At 39.9% G+C, this 17,076-nt stretch overlaps 1 protein-coding gene and 1 long non-coding RNA gene across 2 annotated transcripts in view; one reads left to right on the top strand and one right to left on the bottom strand.

Moving 5' to 3' along the window:
• Positions 1 to 6,885, top strand: part of LOC148595409 (uncharacterized) — a 152,313-nt gene extending 145,428 nt beyond the window's left edge. Inside the window, exon 2 of the long non-coding RNA XR_015913163.1 lies at positions 6,786 to 6,885. This is a non-coding gene — a long non-coding RNA (uncharacterized LOC148595409). The remainder of the gene's footprint in view (positions 1 to 6,785) is intronic.
• LOC104565350 (contactin-associated protein-like 2) overlaps positions 1 to 17,076 on the bottom strand; it is a 971,843-nt gene that overhangs the window by 718,920 nt on the left and 235,847 nt on the right. The gene's annotated exons all lie outside the window — the stretch shown is intronic.

A 17,076-nucleotide genomic window follows, 5' to 3' on the forward strand; every position in this document is an offset into this window, starting at 1 on the left:
GCAAACAAATATATATATAATTCCTTACATATACACACACATAAAGACAAAGAATATTAAAACACAGTGCCTTAAAAGCTCTCTAAACTTTACAGAGGACTTGAAAGAAAAGCAACACTGAAGTGCTACTTGAGTTCTTTATTTCTGAGAGTTCACCAGTTAAACAAGCTCAGCTCTTGGGTTATTACACTTGGCAAAAATAAATAAATAAAAAAAAATAGAGAAATTGCTTTTTTTACAGACCCGTGTTAAGGTTCCAGGCAGCAGTGCTGAGAACAGCAAGGCATATTATTACTACTCACATGAGCCTCTATCAAAAGGACAAGTCCCCATCACAGTTACCTCCTCTAATGCAGGACCATCCTGCAGAAGGGCAGCCTCATCTTGCACTTACACACACAAGACACTGATCTCATTTCAAGGGCCTCCCTTTTCTTCATCACTTTACAAAACCAGTAACAGCAGTGTACTCCAGAATGAAAGCCATGAAAGCTTCTTACAGAGAAGACCTTGCACAAAGGACTTTAAAAATTTCATAAAGTATTTAAAAGGGACATTTTAAAAAGTTAAAGACAATTGTCAAACTCATCATTGTTATGCTAAACAAGTAAAAATTGCAAGACATCCAGTCACCCTACACAAATAAACATTGGCCAAGTATTTCTCATTCAAATTTAAGAGGGATGAGTTTTACAACTCTGAACAGAAACCACTTTAGCGGGAATGTCTGACGGGCATGTAAAGAGCTAACAACAGAAACCATCAAACTGCACCAACTCTGCTGGCATGTCAGAAAAGTGACAGAAAAACTTTGGGTACTCTCCCCAACAACAAGGTAGGGAATTGGGAAGTCTTGGTGAGGCCAGGCAGTCTCTCTGTGCCACAGTTTGCAAGCAAATACTGAACTACTCGCTAAAGAGCTGATGCACTTGCAAAACACTCAATAAGGGTCTGAAACTCCCCTCACTGACGGTGTAAAGAGCAGATACTATTACAGAACTCACCTGAAGGTTTAGGATGGATCACCTCACAAGCATGACCACAACACTACAGTTACCCAATGCTCTTGTAAGGGTACAAAGGACAGAGTCCAGCACTGACGAGTTGAACAGGGATCGGGAACGACACCCGATCAGCTCCTCTGCCTGGGGTGCAGGTTTCCCTCCTTCCTCTTAGCTGGGACCCTGAGCTAAGGTCACTCCTTTCAGGCTTCAGAGTCCCCTGCACATTCAGGGAGAAGAAATGAACTGGCAGTTGTCAACTCCTTGCAAGGCTGGAAGTATTTTCACTAAATATATAAATATATATATTTTCTTCTCATTCTCCAGAGTCACTCAGGATCTATAACTTTAAACAGCAAAACATTAAAATTTAAAGAGAAAGTTAAAACTAATCTTACTGCTTAATAATGACAGTTAGAAGTGTCCCCAGCACCACCCTATAGCACTGCTTTCAAGGTTACATTCCAGCAGCCAAGTGACTTTGTCTTTATATCACTCTTGCTCTATAGGAAGAAGGCTATGAAGAGAGAAGCAAGTTCACAATGTGCAATTCTGTAGCCAGAACAAAGTGACACCTCCTCAAGTTACGCAGGCCACATTTAATTCTGGAGATTGTTTCACAATATAAACCCAATTTTTATTCTTCTTTCAAAAGCTGGAAAAGAAGATACACTGTCTTCATTGATAATTTTAAAGATCCTAACAAATGTTTTGCAAATCAACCATCCTATGAGAAATGGCTACTAGAGAGAAAATATGTTTAAATATATAACAATTTTCCTAACTAATTTATTTTTCAACTGCAGGGGTGAGGGGAGTATCAGCTACTTGATTGTCAAGATCAAATGATTCTTTAGCACCACAACGGCAAATTCCTTTTTTAAAGCTAGAGTTATTTATGCTTTTTATTCCCCAGATCTGTGGGTGGAAGCTATCAAGTCTCATGCTCATCTTCCAAGTACACATATTCAGTCAGAAGATTTTTTTCCTCCAGTCTGTTGGCCCATAAAGGAAAGCAGAAACTAAAAGGCCTCCATCTTCTGATGTCATTTTGCAGCTGCAAACCTACTAGCAGTTCAAGAGGGATATATTTCCATTACGGTTACTTGATCCCTGGTCCCCAAAGCTCCATTATGCTAGAGCTCTAAATAGAAAAGTTCTTCCTATTTATACAGTATTCTGCATCCACTGCAAAGCTGAGAAAATTCTTTTTTTTCCCCGCCTCTCCCTCTCATTTCAAGGGATCCAAAAATAAATACAAGAAAACAGAATCAGAAACTTTGCTCCCTGCTACTGCAAAAACAAAACACCCTTTATTTGAACCAGTTTAGTTACAGTAACTTTGTTAGCAAGTGCAGATCTGGCAAAGTCAAAGAGTTAGATATTGAATTTGATACAGGACACCGTGAATTGTGTTGGATCTTGGTCCCAAATCTTCCTATTTATTTATTTTACAAAGCACACTCTTCCCTGGATCCGGTGGGAGCTGCACAGAGGGCAACAATTATCTGCAGCTGTAGTTTCCACTGTTGTTTCTCTTTTACTGCTGTTAAAATAAAAGGTAAAGCTAGAAACTGAAAGGATTTGATTTCTATTGCATTTTTCCTCCCAATATATCACTTTGTGCATTTTCTGTGCTTTCTTGCAGGAGCATGTAGGCAAAGAAATGCAGAAAAGTCTAAAAGCAGTTATTTAGCTGAACCACATCACATATCTTGCCCTTTGGGGATTTCACATGAGCCGCTGGTGTTTCCATTGCCTTCTGGATCTTGGGAGGAAGACAAGCAGGAGACCTTGACTCAGCAGCCTAGTAGCTAGGCTGCACAGCCCCAAAAGCCAAGCCTTGGATCTTCCTCACTCACTCCTTTCCCCAGCTGTGTTGTGAAAAGTGCATAGAGGAAAACAGGTGAGAGTTGTGGGCTTAAAAGAACTCATATGAAGGTGTCAGGTCCCATATCCTAACTTTTGCAAGCAAGATTTTGACTGCTTGAGATGCAAGCTCCAAACGCAGAGCACACCTTTCAGAACATCCCCAATTTTAAAAGCTTATATAACATATATTCCCAGCTGCATAGTGTTCCAGGCCAAGAAGTATAGAAAAAAGAATGTTCTTTTTCCACTTACTATCAGCTGTGTGTGTGCACACATCTAAGAGAAAGGAGATCCCTGTCTTGGATATTGCCATTCCGCTCTAACTCTCAGTACTCTCTATAAATACCAGTTCTGCTCTGTCCTTTCCCACCCTTCACCTGAAAGCCTCTGATTAGGCAACATTATTATTTCATACTATCAAGAAGTTTTCAAATCCACCATTTCACAAGACACATAGGCCAACAACAGTTCCCACTCCTTAAATATACTGAGCTGCCAACAACATCAGCTACTTAATGAGCCTCTGGCAGCTTCAGGTCTGGGCAGGTCTTCAGTCTGGGCAGCCACGACTGCGCTAGGCCATAACCTCCCTATGGGCCCAGAGAAATATACACACAATCCAGCCCCAAATCACAGAAAAACAAGTAACCTAGAGCCACCCTAACCTTGAGCTCCTAATATCTGGAATCTTCTTGCTCTCCATTCCTCCCACCACAGCACAGACCACCACAGACCCATTTCACAGAATCACAGAACAGTTGAGGTTGGAAGGGATCTTGAAAGATCACCTAGCCCAAACACCCTGCTCAGGCACGGACACCTAGAGCACGTGGTACAGAGTCGCATCCACGTGGGTTTTGAAGATCTCCAAACAACCTCTCTGGGTAGCCTGTTCCAGTGCTCTGGTACCCTCACAGTAAAGAAGTTCTTCCTCAGATGGAGATGAAACTCAGTCTTCCTCCAGGCAAAGACCTGCTCCTTTTCCCTTCTCCTCTGTCCCCCCTCCATTTTGACCACCCTGCTCAGTACTACATCCCCTGCGGGTGTGCTCCTTGCCACAGGAGTCATGATGAGAGCCAGCTGCACACTTCAGTGCTATTAACTCCCCCTCAGCAAGGCTCATCCCTCCATTCCTTGGATGCTCTTAGCCTAAAACAGTTTAAAAGAGTGAATTGCATAGATTTTTTTTTAGAAGACTACCTGAAATGGGAGACACATACACATCCAGAAATCAGGAATCTCTGTGCACAGTCATAAAGCAGCCAGGAAAAAACTGCTTCCCTCTTCCAGCTCCACACCTGGGGAGAGGCCAACGAGCTGCGAGCGGCAGCTGGGCTCGCAGGGATTGCGCTCCCCTCAGCTCTGGGAAGTTGCAAGCAGTGCTCAGAAACTAAGCATGAAATGGATTTGCATTTTTTTACTGGGTTTGCAAGTCTTTTCTCTAACTAATTCTAGGATTAAGCTACTCACTTCCTGCCACTCCAGATCCTTACGATACGCAAACGTGAGTTTTCATTTTCAATGCCAACACTCTGCACTGCCAATATTTCATTTTGTCTCCAAGGGCATGTCAACAGTGGGAACACACAAACCTATCTTTTAAAGCAATTGAGATATAGAAGCATTCGAAGCATACATATGCCAAAGTATAACCATGCTTTCACCCAGACGAGATAAAGCACATGTTATGTTTAGAACATGAAAAATCTCACTTATTCATGTGTAAAATCAAAGTTATTTTTAAATGACTAAATTGATCTATGTCTGAATCTTATGTGTTGTGTTTCTATTTATAATAGATGCAATGAAAGTCCAGAAAATATGAAGCCCTAAGACTGGGTATGCAAAATCCAGACCTTAGTCCAAAGTTTGAAGAGTACTTCCAGTTTAAGATAAGATTTGGTTCAGAAATGCACATATGCCTAAAATGTGGGAATCCATTAATTTGGGATGCACATTTTTTTCTGTGTGCACCTTTTGCCCAGGAGCAACCAGTGAAGTGGAATTCATTTCTAAAATAGTGACAGATCTAGGTCAGAAATGCATAATTAACTAAGAGACATAGGAACTCGCTTAAGCAAGTATGAATAGGTGAAACAGTATAGAAAACTGTTAAAACTAGTCCTTGGCAAGTCGCATTGCTTTAGGGCTTTTAAAAAACTCTGGCACTGCTTGGGACAGCACGGAGGCACTTTACACCTCAGGACAGTAAAGCAACTGCCCAGAGAGATCCTGCCAAGGGCAGCTGCACCATCAGCATATGCCAAAGGGAATAGGAATGAAGGTAAATTTATTAGCTTCTGCTTACAGACTTTTCCAAGTGTGGTGGAGAACCAGTCCCAGATACTCTGAATTGCAGAACAGTGGTTACTGTTCCATCAAAAAGACTTGCTTATTTTCGGGTAATGGAGAAGTTTATGTCTCTAGTGTCAAACTCTCCAAATTCAGAAGAGTTTGGGGACAAAATTCAGAAAAGCCTGAGGCTTCCATGTCATTGACTATGGCCTGCATGAGCACATTTTCTTTTCATCAGTGTTGAAAGTATGGGGAAGTATTTTCACTTCTTCAAAATGGGCGGTTAGGGTTGGCAAAGAAAAAGCTTCCATGTTCTTGGGGTTACTCAGGTTTTTTAAAAAAGAAGATACACACACAAAACAACTTTGTGGAAAGAATTTATCTTTTTATGTACATAAAACTGTGTGAACTTGCAGCTCTCAATTCCCATGTTCTGTCTCCAGCCTGCAACCTCTGTTAGCACTTTAAAATAGCCAAATGTTAAGTATGGGGCAAATGGATATTACGATGGCAACCGCTTCTTCCTAACCACCAGGAGGGCAACTGTTAAAGCCCAAATCCTCAAAGTTTTAAAGTATTAACTAAAAGCACTGCCAAAAAAAATCATTTATTTTTAAAGAAAAGTAAATGAATACCTACACAAGCCCCAAACTCATGACATAAGTTTGACATAATAAAGATCAATATGACAGCACTCTAACTGTAGATAAAACACTTGATTTAATGCACTCTTCCTCCTGCAATCATCACAAGAAACTTTTCAGGTAGTTACAGGGTATGCTGCAAGAAACTTGAGAAAATGCAAAACCAGTAACACTAATGTCTCTTCTGTCAAATCACTTGTTAGTAATTTTCTCTATTAATGCTGAAAAACACTTTTTCCAGGGCTAGAGGGTGCTGCAGAAGCCTCTCAATTCTGTGTGATGATGCAGACCAGGGATACCACACACCTCCATCAAAGTAGACAGAGGTGATCCGAGTATGAAAGTCCATTTGGCTGCAGCGAGTCTCCACCCTGAGGTGGCCAAGACGGCCTCCTGACAGGAAATCCTCCTGACAGGAAATCCTTAGCCTGTTACTTACTGCTGGTACTGATGCTGCCCGCTGAGGGGAGCGAAACACCTGTGCGTGCAGACACGCTGCCTCTCACCCGACTGCAGGGTCCCGTGCGTGCGCCAAGCAGGACGTGGCAGCTCGAGCGACGCAGGAGACGCGGCTCGCTCTTGGGGAGCTTCCCAAGGAGAAACATGCTCACCACAAAGAGGGAAATGGTTTTGCTCTCAAAGAAATTACCATGGGAGATGAGGATGCTTTCCACCAGCTTGTGAAGGTGAGTCAAGTGGACACACTGGGCCAGCTCTGGGCAAAATTTCTGTTGAGGTTTCTTCATGAGCCCACCACATGTTGAAGGCAGTTACTTCCTTGGCTCACACTATGAAAAGCTGATGATTCTGACCAGCCTTTATGGATCTCTGAGTGTAATTTTTAATTAAGGTTTTGGACATTGTTAGCAGTAAACTAGAATCACAGGAGGCATGGAGAGGAGAAACTGTATCATCTTTTTTCCCAGACTGAATGGCCTCTATCATGCTCAGGGTGACTCCAGGAAGTTTGCAGATACTTTTACAAAAAAAAAAAAAAAAAAAATCTGAAAATCCATTAAGTCAATACAATATTTTTTTCATCCTTGTGGGTCAAGTCCTTAAAAAAGCAAAAACTCCTGAATAAGAGAAGGTGTGAATTCAACAAAATCTTTTGAAAATGAGCAAGAGCAAAGTCATAATGGAGAATATCATGCAGTTAGGAGATAAAGGTTTGAAAGAGAGGAGACCTGAAATAGATTTCTTTAGAAATAATTTGGTGGCCTCCTTCTTTATAATTTGTACTTTGGATCGTAGTTCTATTCAAAGCAAATTTAATTTCTGTGTACTATTATCTGAAATTGCATGGGGTAGCTTTTCAATATTGTTTGTACACTGAGACGTAAGTAGCACTGCTGACTCTACTACTGTGCCGAACGCAAAGCAAGCAGCTCTCTTAATCGCGTAAATTCAATAAAGTTTGCATTTACTCTCCATACTACCAACTTACAGCAAGGATCAGATTCTTGTCACTCTGTAGGTCCCGACAGAAATGGTTAGATTATAATGGATTTTCTGCCCCAGAAAGCAAATAGTGTGCTCATCCTCAGCTTTTCAATGTCAGTGGCTGCCTCCCAATTAAACTTAATAGAAAAGGATCAAGCTTCTAACCTCAGCCCCACAGCGAGAAGATTGCTCTACCGCCAGTGAGACTCCATTGCGCTACCCTGTGCTGCAGTTGCATCACAAGCCGTCTTTCTCCTTCTAGTTTACTTATTTCTGTAGTGACATACAGAACCAGCAATGCTGTTATTTATTCTTCATATCCTCAATATTCTTCTTATCCTCAATAACAAGGATTAATTACCAAAGACGAACTGCACTGAAATACAGATGTATATAGAGTATACATGTATAGTTTAGAAATGGCCCAGAAAAAAATACTGCTCAGAGAAAATGGATTTAATTATATTAGAGCAGGCATGGGGTATTGGATGGTACTTCGAACAAGCAGCCTGTCAGTAATAATGAATGACAGTATTAATAGCAGTTCTGGTGCGTGTATACCTACTGAGCTGCTACATTTTCCTTCTATTCCCTCATTTTTCAATTTTAATTCAGGTCCACCACATGGACAGCACCCTGAGGCACATCACATGCAGAGGCTGATTCCAGACATGACGCATATAAATTTTCCAGCTTGAATTAAAAGCACCGGGGTCCCAGTGGCCCTTAAGTCCACAGCTAGTACTGTCCTCCACACACAAGTCTCCCTGCTGCCCAGCCAACGTGGTTTGCGTGCTATGTGCAAGATCTGACAGTCATCTGAAATGGCAAAGCTCTGTCGGTGCAAACCCAGGGAATATCAATGCTTTCACATTTATTCTATGTAACTTTACCACTACTGATGTGCTCCCGTCTATGTATTGCTCTTGAGTTCAAAGGAGGTAGCAACTGGTGAAATGAACAGAGCTACCACACAATTCCCTGCTGTGGCCACGTGGGGTGGCAGTGATGACAAAAGTCCTGATGATTCAGAAATGAGATTAAAGGCCTGTTTCCAGTCAAGCCACACTTAAGGCATACTGGGAACCTAAGCATATTTTATAGTGCTGGCCCAGTACTTCCCAGATGAAGCCCAGATTTGACACTTTTTGTCAACTGAAATTTTGTTTAAGGAAGTACTGAGTAATGGTTGTATTAAGGAATGGCATGATCAGTGTTGTGCGAGAGCCAAAAAATCTCAAAAAGAGGAAGACGTTTCATAATACCACCCACAATTAGGCAATTTGGAAGAGGGACCCCTGCTTCTGCTGAAAACATTACCTTCCTTGTTTTTTCCTGTCTTCCCACTCCATAGCAAGGTCAGGCTGGTCATCTGCAGTATGTTTTACCCATAATAAAGGGCATCTGCAACACCAGTCTCATATTCTTCTTCCTTCCTGTGTCACCATTTGGAGAAGGGGAGAAGTGTCCCCAGGGAGAAACGGTGGCGAAGAGAGATGCACCAGTCTTGCCATACTGCTGGAAATCAGCTACCTTCCGAATCACAGTAGTACCATCGGATCGAAAGGCTGCCTGTCAGCGAGCTGCAGGATGCCATCCTAATGAATCATTATTTATTAATTTTACAGCACCATACAAAAAGCCCCAAGCTTCCTTCCCTCACAAATCAATACCATGAATATGCAGCCTTTACTGGTAGGAGCTGATCCTTCTTGAATTCATGAGCAGCGTGAGGAAAAGTAACAAGCAGTATTTTTGCATCATACCGAAAAGGTCCTCAGCAGGAAGGATAAGGAGGGCAAGGATATCAGATTCTGAAAAGAATGCAGATGACATTAAAGCTTCATCAAATATAACTTTAGGTAATGACATGCCGTATGATCTCTTTTCACAATAAAATATGTATATATTGGTTTGCTATTTGAGGACGATGATATGCAAACAAGATAGCACAAAAAGGTAGGGATGAGGGCCCATTACATAGAAATGTTGCACGAGAATCCTCCACTCTGAATCATTACAGTACTGTTTTGACATTTAAATTTCAAAGATACCTTATTTTTGTTTCATTGTTAATCTACAGACTGTTCAACGATTCCCAAAGCAGCAGTGGGATTGCCTTAGTCATTTTTATGAGCAGAAAACAACAAGGCATAAGATATTTCTCAAAAGGACTAAGTGAAATATTTCGGTGTAAGAAGAAAACAAAATAGCACATACACACTAAGGAAGTCATCAACAACTTGACACCAAACAGTTTCCCCTATTAGAAACATTTCTTATTTTTGTTAAAAGCTCTCCCATCTCCAAAAAAATCACATATCACCTATGCTAGAAACTTAAAATACTGAATCATGGAATCATTATGGTTGGGAAGGACCTTTAAGATCATTGAGTCCAATCACAAACACATTGCCACCCGACCTGCTAAACCCTGTCCCTAAGTACCTCATCCACAGTTCCTGAACACTGCCAGGGACAGTGACTCCACCACTTCCCTGGGCAGCTAATTTGTCATGACAAACCTAATTTGTCATAAATCAGAATCTGTGATCCTGGATCTTTGCTTGACAATGGCAATTTTATCTGGGAAAGAGATCCTGGGAAGGACTAACTTATAAGAATCAGACATATGTCTAAGTGATTTCCTAACCGACTTAATGATCCCATAAATCCCATTGATTAGAATGGGACATTGCTCACACCTCACAGAGGTCAGCACTTATGTCCATCTTTGCAGCTTTGGCATTTGCTGGTTCCCAATCCCTGCTGAGAAAATGTTCGATGCCAACTAGTTTTTGATTCAGTCATTAAACCTTGTGCAAACTGAGGCTTTTTTCTCCAAATTCATGAGTTTATATTCAGAAATATTGGATCACCTTAGCTGACTGATTGATTAGCTGAACAGAAACATTTATCTTCAGTGATTTCACCTTCAGATTGTGTTTGGTGTTTGTGATTGGGCTCATCTCCAAAGGGAGGGCTGCTTTGAGATCAGGATTACTCTTTCCAGAAATAGAGTTTCGTGCCCCAGACAGACATTCAAGACATTGTTTCTGCTGAAGATGAACATGCAAATAATGCTGTTTAGAGTCTGACTGCACCTACCTTTTCCTCAGAGGTGCAGAACAAGGACTCAAAAATATCAGTACTTTCCATGAAAGAATAACCAAAGTTCTCAAAAAAGAAAAAGAAAGAAAAAAAAAAAAAAGGAGGAAAGGAAGGGAGGGGACTGCTTGCTTCATTATATTTATGATACTTACATTCAACTACTAATTCTTTGAATAAGTTTGACTTGTGGGATCTTCCTTTAGACTGAATGATCCCCCCATTTCCATATATTTCATTTCTCTAAACTAAAGTTCTCCTCTAAAGAAGGAATAGCTGTCATGCCACCAGTCTAGTAATAATTATGATTAATGTAATTAAAATGGGAATTATCTCACAAACTGCAGATGTCAATCCCTTTACTCTTCTCCATTGATACATTTCATTCATTTACTTTTACCACCACTTTCATAATTATTTTATTATTTCATATTAATTTGCTCTTGATAAATTAAGTTCAACACACCAAGGGACATCAAAGCAAATTAGCTCTTAGCTGCATCAGGTCTAAAAGATTCAAAAGGATGATTTTTCCCTCTATAGGTTCCATAAATATGCATTAGACATATTAAAAGGCTGAAATTGCCAGAAGCTCTGAAGCTAGTTTTCCATAGCCAGAAGTCTTGTACCACAAATATTTGGGCTCTTTCTACTTCCGCCCCCTTTTTCTCCTCGAGACATTTAGAAGATTTTGCCCTAAAATATTCTGAGAATGAGGAATTTTAAAACCAATTTACAGTTATGTACCATATAAATTCTGTTACTATGTTCGTTATGTTTTGAGACTGTAAAGATAACTATTACAAAATCTTTTTTCCTAATTTTTTTGTTTGTTTTTGACTTAAGTATAGACTCCATTAAATATTTCAAGGTGAAGCAGGTTAGATTTTATACATCTATGGAACTGATATGTTGGTAATATAGTATCCTAGGTACTAGGAGACACAGGAAAAAAGGAGTTTGCACCAGAAAGTTCATCATCTGAACAGGAAGAAGCTGTTAGGAAAAAAATTTTCCCATAGCTGCCTTTCTCTTTTCTTCAAGTTACTCTTGCTATATACATCACACACAAATATTATGTAGAACAAGGCCAAAACAATAGCCTTTCCTTCAGAAAGCATTGTCCTAAGCACCAAGGTTAACCAAATCCTTTAGGGTTTTGCTTGCCTGCTTTCTCTGGCACCATCAGTCTCACATTCGTGGTTGCTAATGCCACAGTTTTGACCAAGTCATGACCATCCCAATCTTGGCTTTGCTTATGAAATGGGATAGGTATTTAAACCCTTTTCTTAGAGCTGGGAGTCATATTTTTAAACAGCCTACAGATAGGATAGGATAGGATAGGATAGGACAGGACAGGACAGGACAGGACGGGACAGTTTAACCATTTCTTAGGCAGCATGTCATATAAACAACAGTTGTCTACTTCTGTCCTTCCAATACTGGAAGAAAAAGAGAAGATTTAAACCAACCTTAAAGAGAAGATTTAAAGGGACATGAAGGTAGCTGACACACACCAGCAAAAATCATAACAGAGAGAAACAAAACTCTTCTCAGACCTCTCCCTGACATTTACGGTACGTTTACATGTGCAGTTCAGTTCAGACAAGACTGAACATTTCCACTGAATGTGAAGACTGCCCACACTTACACTGCTCCATGGTCTTGGACCACACAAATACAATCCCTTTCAGACAGTGAAAGATATGTCCCCAACATTCCCCAGTACTATCATACTGTGCTCAAAGCCTAAGGTGAAATATCACCACATCTTTAGATTCTTTTATTATTCCTTTGTCACTTTGAAGTTATACTTGTTAGCTATGATTGGCGTGATCAGGATCATTTTCAAATTACCAGTGACATGCTGAACACACTGAATTAATATAAGAGAACTCTTTCCTTTGACTGTGGAGCCATTTTATAGATGTTTGCATACATAACAGGATCTGTGGTATGATGTTTTGCAACATTAGAAGCAGTCTGCTGCACACCTATGCAGCTTTACACTGGAATGCTGGCAGACTAAATTAATGTAAAACTGTTGTAAATTAGAGGTGATTTTAGAAAAATTCTTATTAGAAATTCTGTTATCATGTTGAAATTTTATTGTCATATCACTTGAGCTTTCTTAACCACATATAATTTAACTACCCCTTTTGCACTAGTGTGCAAATTAATGTTTCTAAGGTGCTTTAAAATTTCAAGTAAAGATGCCATTAAGCTAACAGTACTATTTGATGTTGCACTACATAAGCCCACCTGCTTGAAATGTTTTTAGTTCACCTCCTTTTCTCCCAACCCTTGTGGCTCCTCATGTCACAGCAAAAGAAGGAACCACAGCCCTGTGCTCCACAGAGGAAAGCAAGCGACGCTGGTGCTCGCAAGTCATGCTCTCAAAGTTAGAGACTGGAAACCTCCCGTTCGCTCCTGGTCTCCTGAGAGGAACGATGCTGAAGTAGTAACCCTGGCCCATTCATCCCAAGCAATTGGGATGAAAATACAGGTCTCCAAATAAAGGTCCTCCCAAGCGAATGGCACAATCACCAGTTGAAAAGAGGCTACGGGCCACTTTTTTTTTTTTAGGTAACCTGCTTCCTACAAATCCCTGGGTATACGTATTTAGATAGATACATTAACAGTATTGCAAAGCTAAATCACTGCGAGTCCTCCCATCACAAGATAATCCCTTTCCTCACTTACTTTGAGGGATGAACTATTAAGGGTTGGAAGAAAAATGTACTGCTTGGCATCTCTGCAAAGAAGTACCTGACAAATATGCGAAAGATGACCTTCTGGCTCCAAAGTGCTCTCAAGATAATTGATCTACAAACACACACATTATCAGACAGCAAAGCAAATTATAACCAGCCACTAAAGGCACCAGTGGCTCAATAAATGATTTCCTGACATTTCAGTATATTACAGAGGCGGCATATCTTTCCTTTGGGGGTTCCCATCACAGCAGGTCTACTTTCTTTGTAAATTCTAGATAAAATGCACGCATGCACATGCACGCATGCACACACACACTCCAAATAAAGCCATAAATATAATGGCAGGTTTGACTTTTGAAAACAGAAATGTCTTGCTAGGCTATTTGCTGAAACTCTAGACTACGGCAACAGTTTTCTGTAGGCTTTCCTGTCTAGTACTTACATGATTGTATGGTATAGTACTGTATATATTTTCCCAAGATAATAGGAAATAAAAAAGCCCTACATTTAAACTGACAGGATATGATTATCGTAGCTTTTTCCAACATTCTTATCTATACACACAACAGCAGTGGAGGAAACCTCTGACTGCTCAGATTGCTGTTCGTCCCTCTCCAAACAAGCAGAAACCCCCTCAAACTCCAGTTCCAGGCAACTGAATGACTCTGAGTGTCGACAAGTCTGTGTGTGCGCTTTGGCCCCTGGTCATCCCTTCACATATACCCCAACCTGCTGGTAGACTACCCAGCAGCTGGTCAGCAGATATATATAGCAAACTGGTTGTTTCAGGGCAGACTCTAGTAGACAATCACCTGTATTATCACAGTTGTTACCTTTTCTGGCAATCTCCAAACAGCTCAAACAGCTAAGGATGAACGGGACATGGAAAGGGACCCATTTCCTTAATCTGAGAGATACCTCCAGGAGCTGGCACACAGATGCCACTCCCCACCCTCATTTTTAATAAAAAGAGATCTTTAAGACATTAAGATTTTGTTTTCTTATTCTATTTTCCCTATACCACTCATTGTGTCACCTAGGGCTTCTTATGGGTAATAGCTACCGCTAAGCAGAAAAAAAAAAAAAAAAAAAAAACTAGAATATTAACTGTAGATAATGATGCATGGGGAAAAACATATTTTTTACAAAACAGTGCTCAGGAAAGTTTCAAAGATAAAACTATCAAGTTTTCAAGTTGTGTTCAAGCAAAAGCATGTCCCTTTACTATGTCAAGTTGCCCAAACTGTGCCCATGACAGCAAAAAAATATTGCAGCAAAGACACAGTGCAGCTGGACAAAGTTATGTGTAAAGTTAGGGCTACTGGGCCAACTTCCCAAACCTTTTACATAGATGATACAGCTATAGCTACATGCAGACACACACATATAATTTCTTTGCATTAACTTTTTGCTGAACCAGGCAAACAGAATAACTCAGCATGATAGAGAATGTCTCGAGTAGGACACCTCAAAAGAGAAAGCCCCACAGGAGCATGATGGTGTTAATGAAGATGGTCACTAACTATTTCAGCTATCTGCCAAAGCCTGAACGCGTTTTGCATAAAAGATTGAAATTTAATTGATTCATTTTGAAGTATTTCTCTGCTTCTCTACTGCCTAAAACACTTGTAAAATACTTGTCATGGTCTGACACTGCCGCGCTAAGCAAGGTTAGAAGAAACTGCTACCACCTGCCGCTGTGCAGGCAACAGTGGTTGCTTATGGAAAGGGTGGATGGTCATGAGGAAAAATTCTGCCAATGGATGAGGATAACACCTTTAAACTTACACTTTTTGAGAATTTAACTATAATGATACAAGTCCTCTTGTTGTTTTAGATTTTGAGACCTAATGTTCATGCTTATGAACAACTTACTGCAGGAAAACATTGTAACCTAAGTCATTAAGATACTTAGCAGTAGATCTTTGGATCTACTTTCTTCTGGGAACGCTTGAGCTGCGAGGTTGATCTCTTTGCTTCTGAGAGTGGGGACACAGGAAGGCAAAAGAGAAAGGAGGAAGGAGCAGGAAAATGGGGAGGAGGGAAGTTTTTCCCTAAGAGACAAAACATTGAAGAACAGTGGGTTATAAGGCTGCAGAATTTCATTTCTTAAATGGCTTTTTAGTTTGCTTTTGTTTTTACTTGCCACGACTTTTAGTCCCAGAGAAATACATGGTTAGGAGGAATTGGTTTGCAGAGAGCAGTTTGCAAGAATCCCAGCATACTTATGTTCAGAGTTTGATGATGCTTAATTTCTTGGAGTCTGATATATAAAAATGTTAGATGCCACTGAGTAGCAAAACTCTATTTTCTAACCTGTGGAATTTCAAGTCTCAATCTAAAAACAAATTTTTGAACTATTTTGAAAGTATCTGTAAAAAGCACTTTGCGTATCTTAAGCAGAGCTACGTCAGACCTCACACAACTTTCCAAACATCTCCAAAAACAAGAGCGGAGTCTCCAAAAATATCCACTAAAATTTGCTCATGCCAAAGGAAATGAAGGATCATATCTCCAGACTAAAAGCAATTTTCCTTCTGGACTGAAAAGTTGTTTTAATTTCTCTTTTCTATCAATCAACTACTTTCCCACCTAAAAAGACACGGTGCATACATAATGTGATCCTAATTAAGAGACAGTGTGATAACAAACATTCATGGAGCTCACTATTATATGTTAAATTGCTGTTAAAAGGAAAAAAAAAAAAAAAACAGAAAAATAGTAGAATCGATCTCAGTGTTTTGACACTATGATCTGGCAATCATTCATTGCCTTGCCTTTTTTTTTTTTTCACATAGCATTCCTTGGAAATGAATTTTTCAAGCCGAGATGCATCACTGACACTTAACTCAAATTTGGTTCTGAATAAAAGCAGGAAGAAAATAGCTTGTGATATAAGAAAACACTTACACAAAAACAGAGACAGGAAGTCTCTAACTGAGCTAGCTTTGAGTCACAAGCTTAGATTTCCAACACAGCAGCATATTGCTTTCTTTTCATGTCTGTGGCTATGGTATAAGAGAAACAGGGTGACTACTGCTAGAACAGGAACAACAAAAAAGCAGAATGAGAATCAATGGAAATACCATTTCAAGTGTTTTCCCTTTGTAATGAAAACTATATACACCAAAGAAAATAGCTTACTAGTGTTGGGCATTTCCTCACCTCCTTCTGTTTATTTATTTATTTTTACTATATTTATTTATTTCCTTACTACTCAGCATGCTACAACAGAGGAAACTTCTGTAAGTAGAAAAAGGAGAAATGAATGATACTGTGCTCTGTAGGTTTACCTGTCCGGGTGGGCTCCATCTTTGCACAGGCAGTCTTCTATATTCCATAAACACTGCCTGATTATAAATTTTACTATTACAAATTTAACTGGTTATAAATTTAACTAACCAGAAATGTCTCCATAAACACATAACAGACAACTGGTACCTGGAATAAAACTTGTGACTCACGAGTGCCAGAAAACGCAAGGCCTCTTTTGAAAGTAGGGAATTAATTCCCTGAGTTCCTGGGCAGAGAACTCGTCTGGGCAACAGCCCTCATTCTGGATGAGTTCCTATGGATTATTTTTGCAGAAAGCTGACCAAGTGGGGTAGGGAAGAAGAGCAAGATGAAAATGGGCAAGTTGGGTTTTGGCTTGAAGCAGTGTTGAAGAACTCCAAGTTCACTAGCAAAAGCCCTACTTTTCTTCAAATATGCTTACAGACAGTGTTTTACCATTTTAAGTATAATAAAACCCATGTATCTTTTGGAAATTGAGATGGATTCTCTTCTGGTTTATGCATTATTAACAGAGCGATTAAGTAAGGTCTGAATCACAGTCTTGAAGAATACGAAGGTGTTTGCAAAAGTTGTGTTTGGAGTACATTTCTGAGAATACTTTGGATCTAGATTAATCCTTGTGCATTAATCTCTGTGTTTGTAGCTATTTCTGTTTCATAAATGCGTATGTAAATAGCAGAAATCACTTGAACTGATAAACAG

The sequence above is a fragment of the Tinamus guttatus genome, unplaced genomic scaffold, assembly GCF_059628265.1.
Source record: "Tinamus guttatus ecotype Peru unplaced genomic scaffold, ASM5962826v1 Tinamus_guttatus_pri_ptg000104l, whole genome shotgun sequence".
NCBI classification, from domain to species: Eukaryota; Metazoa; Chordata; class Aves; order Tinamiformes; family Tinamidae; genus Tinamus; species Tinamus guttatus.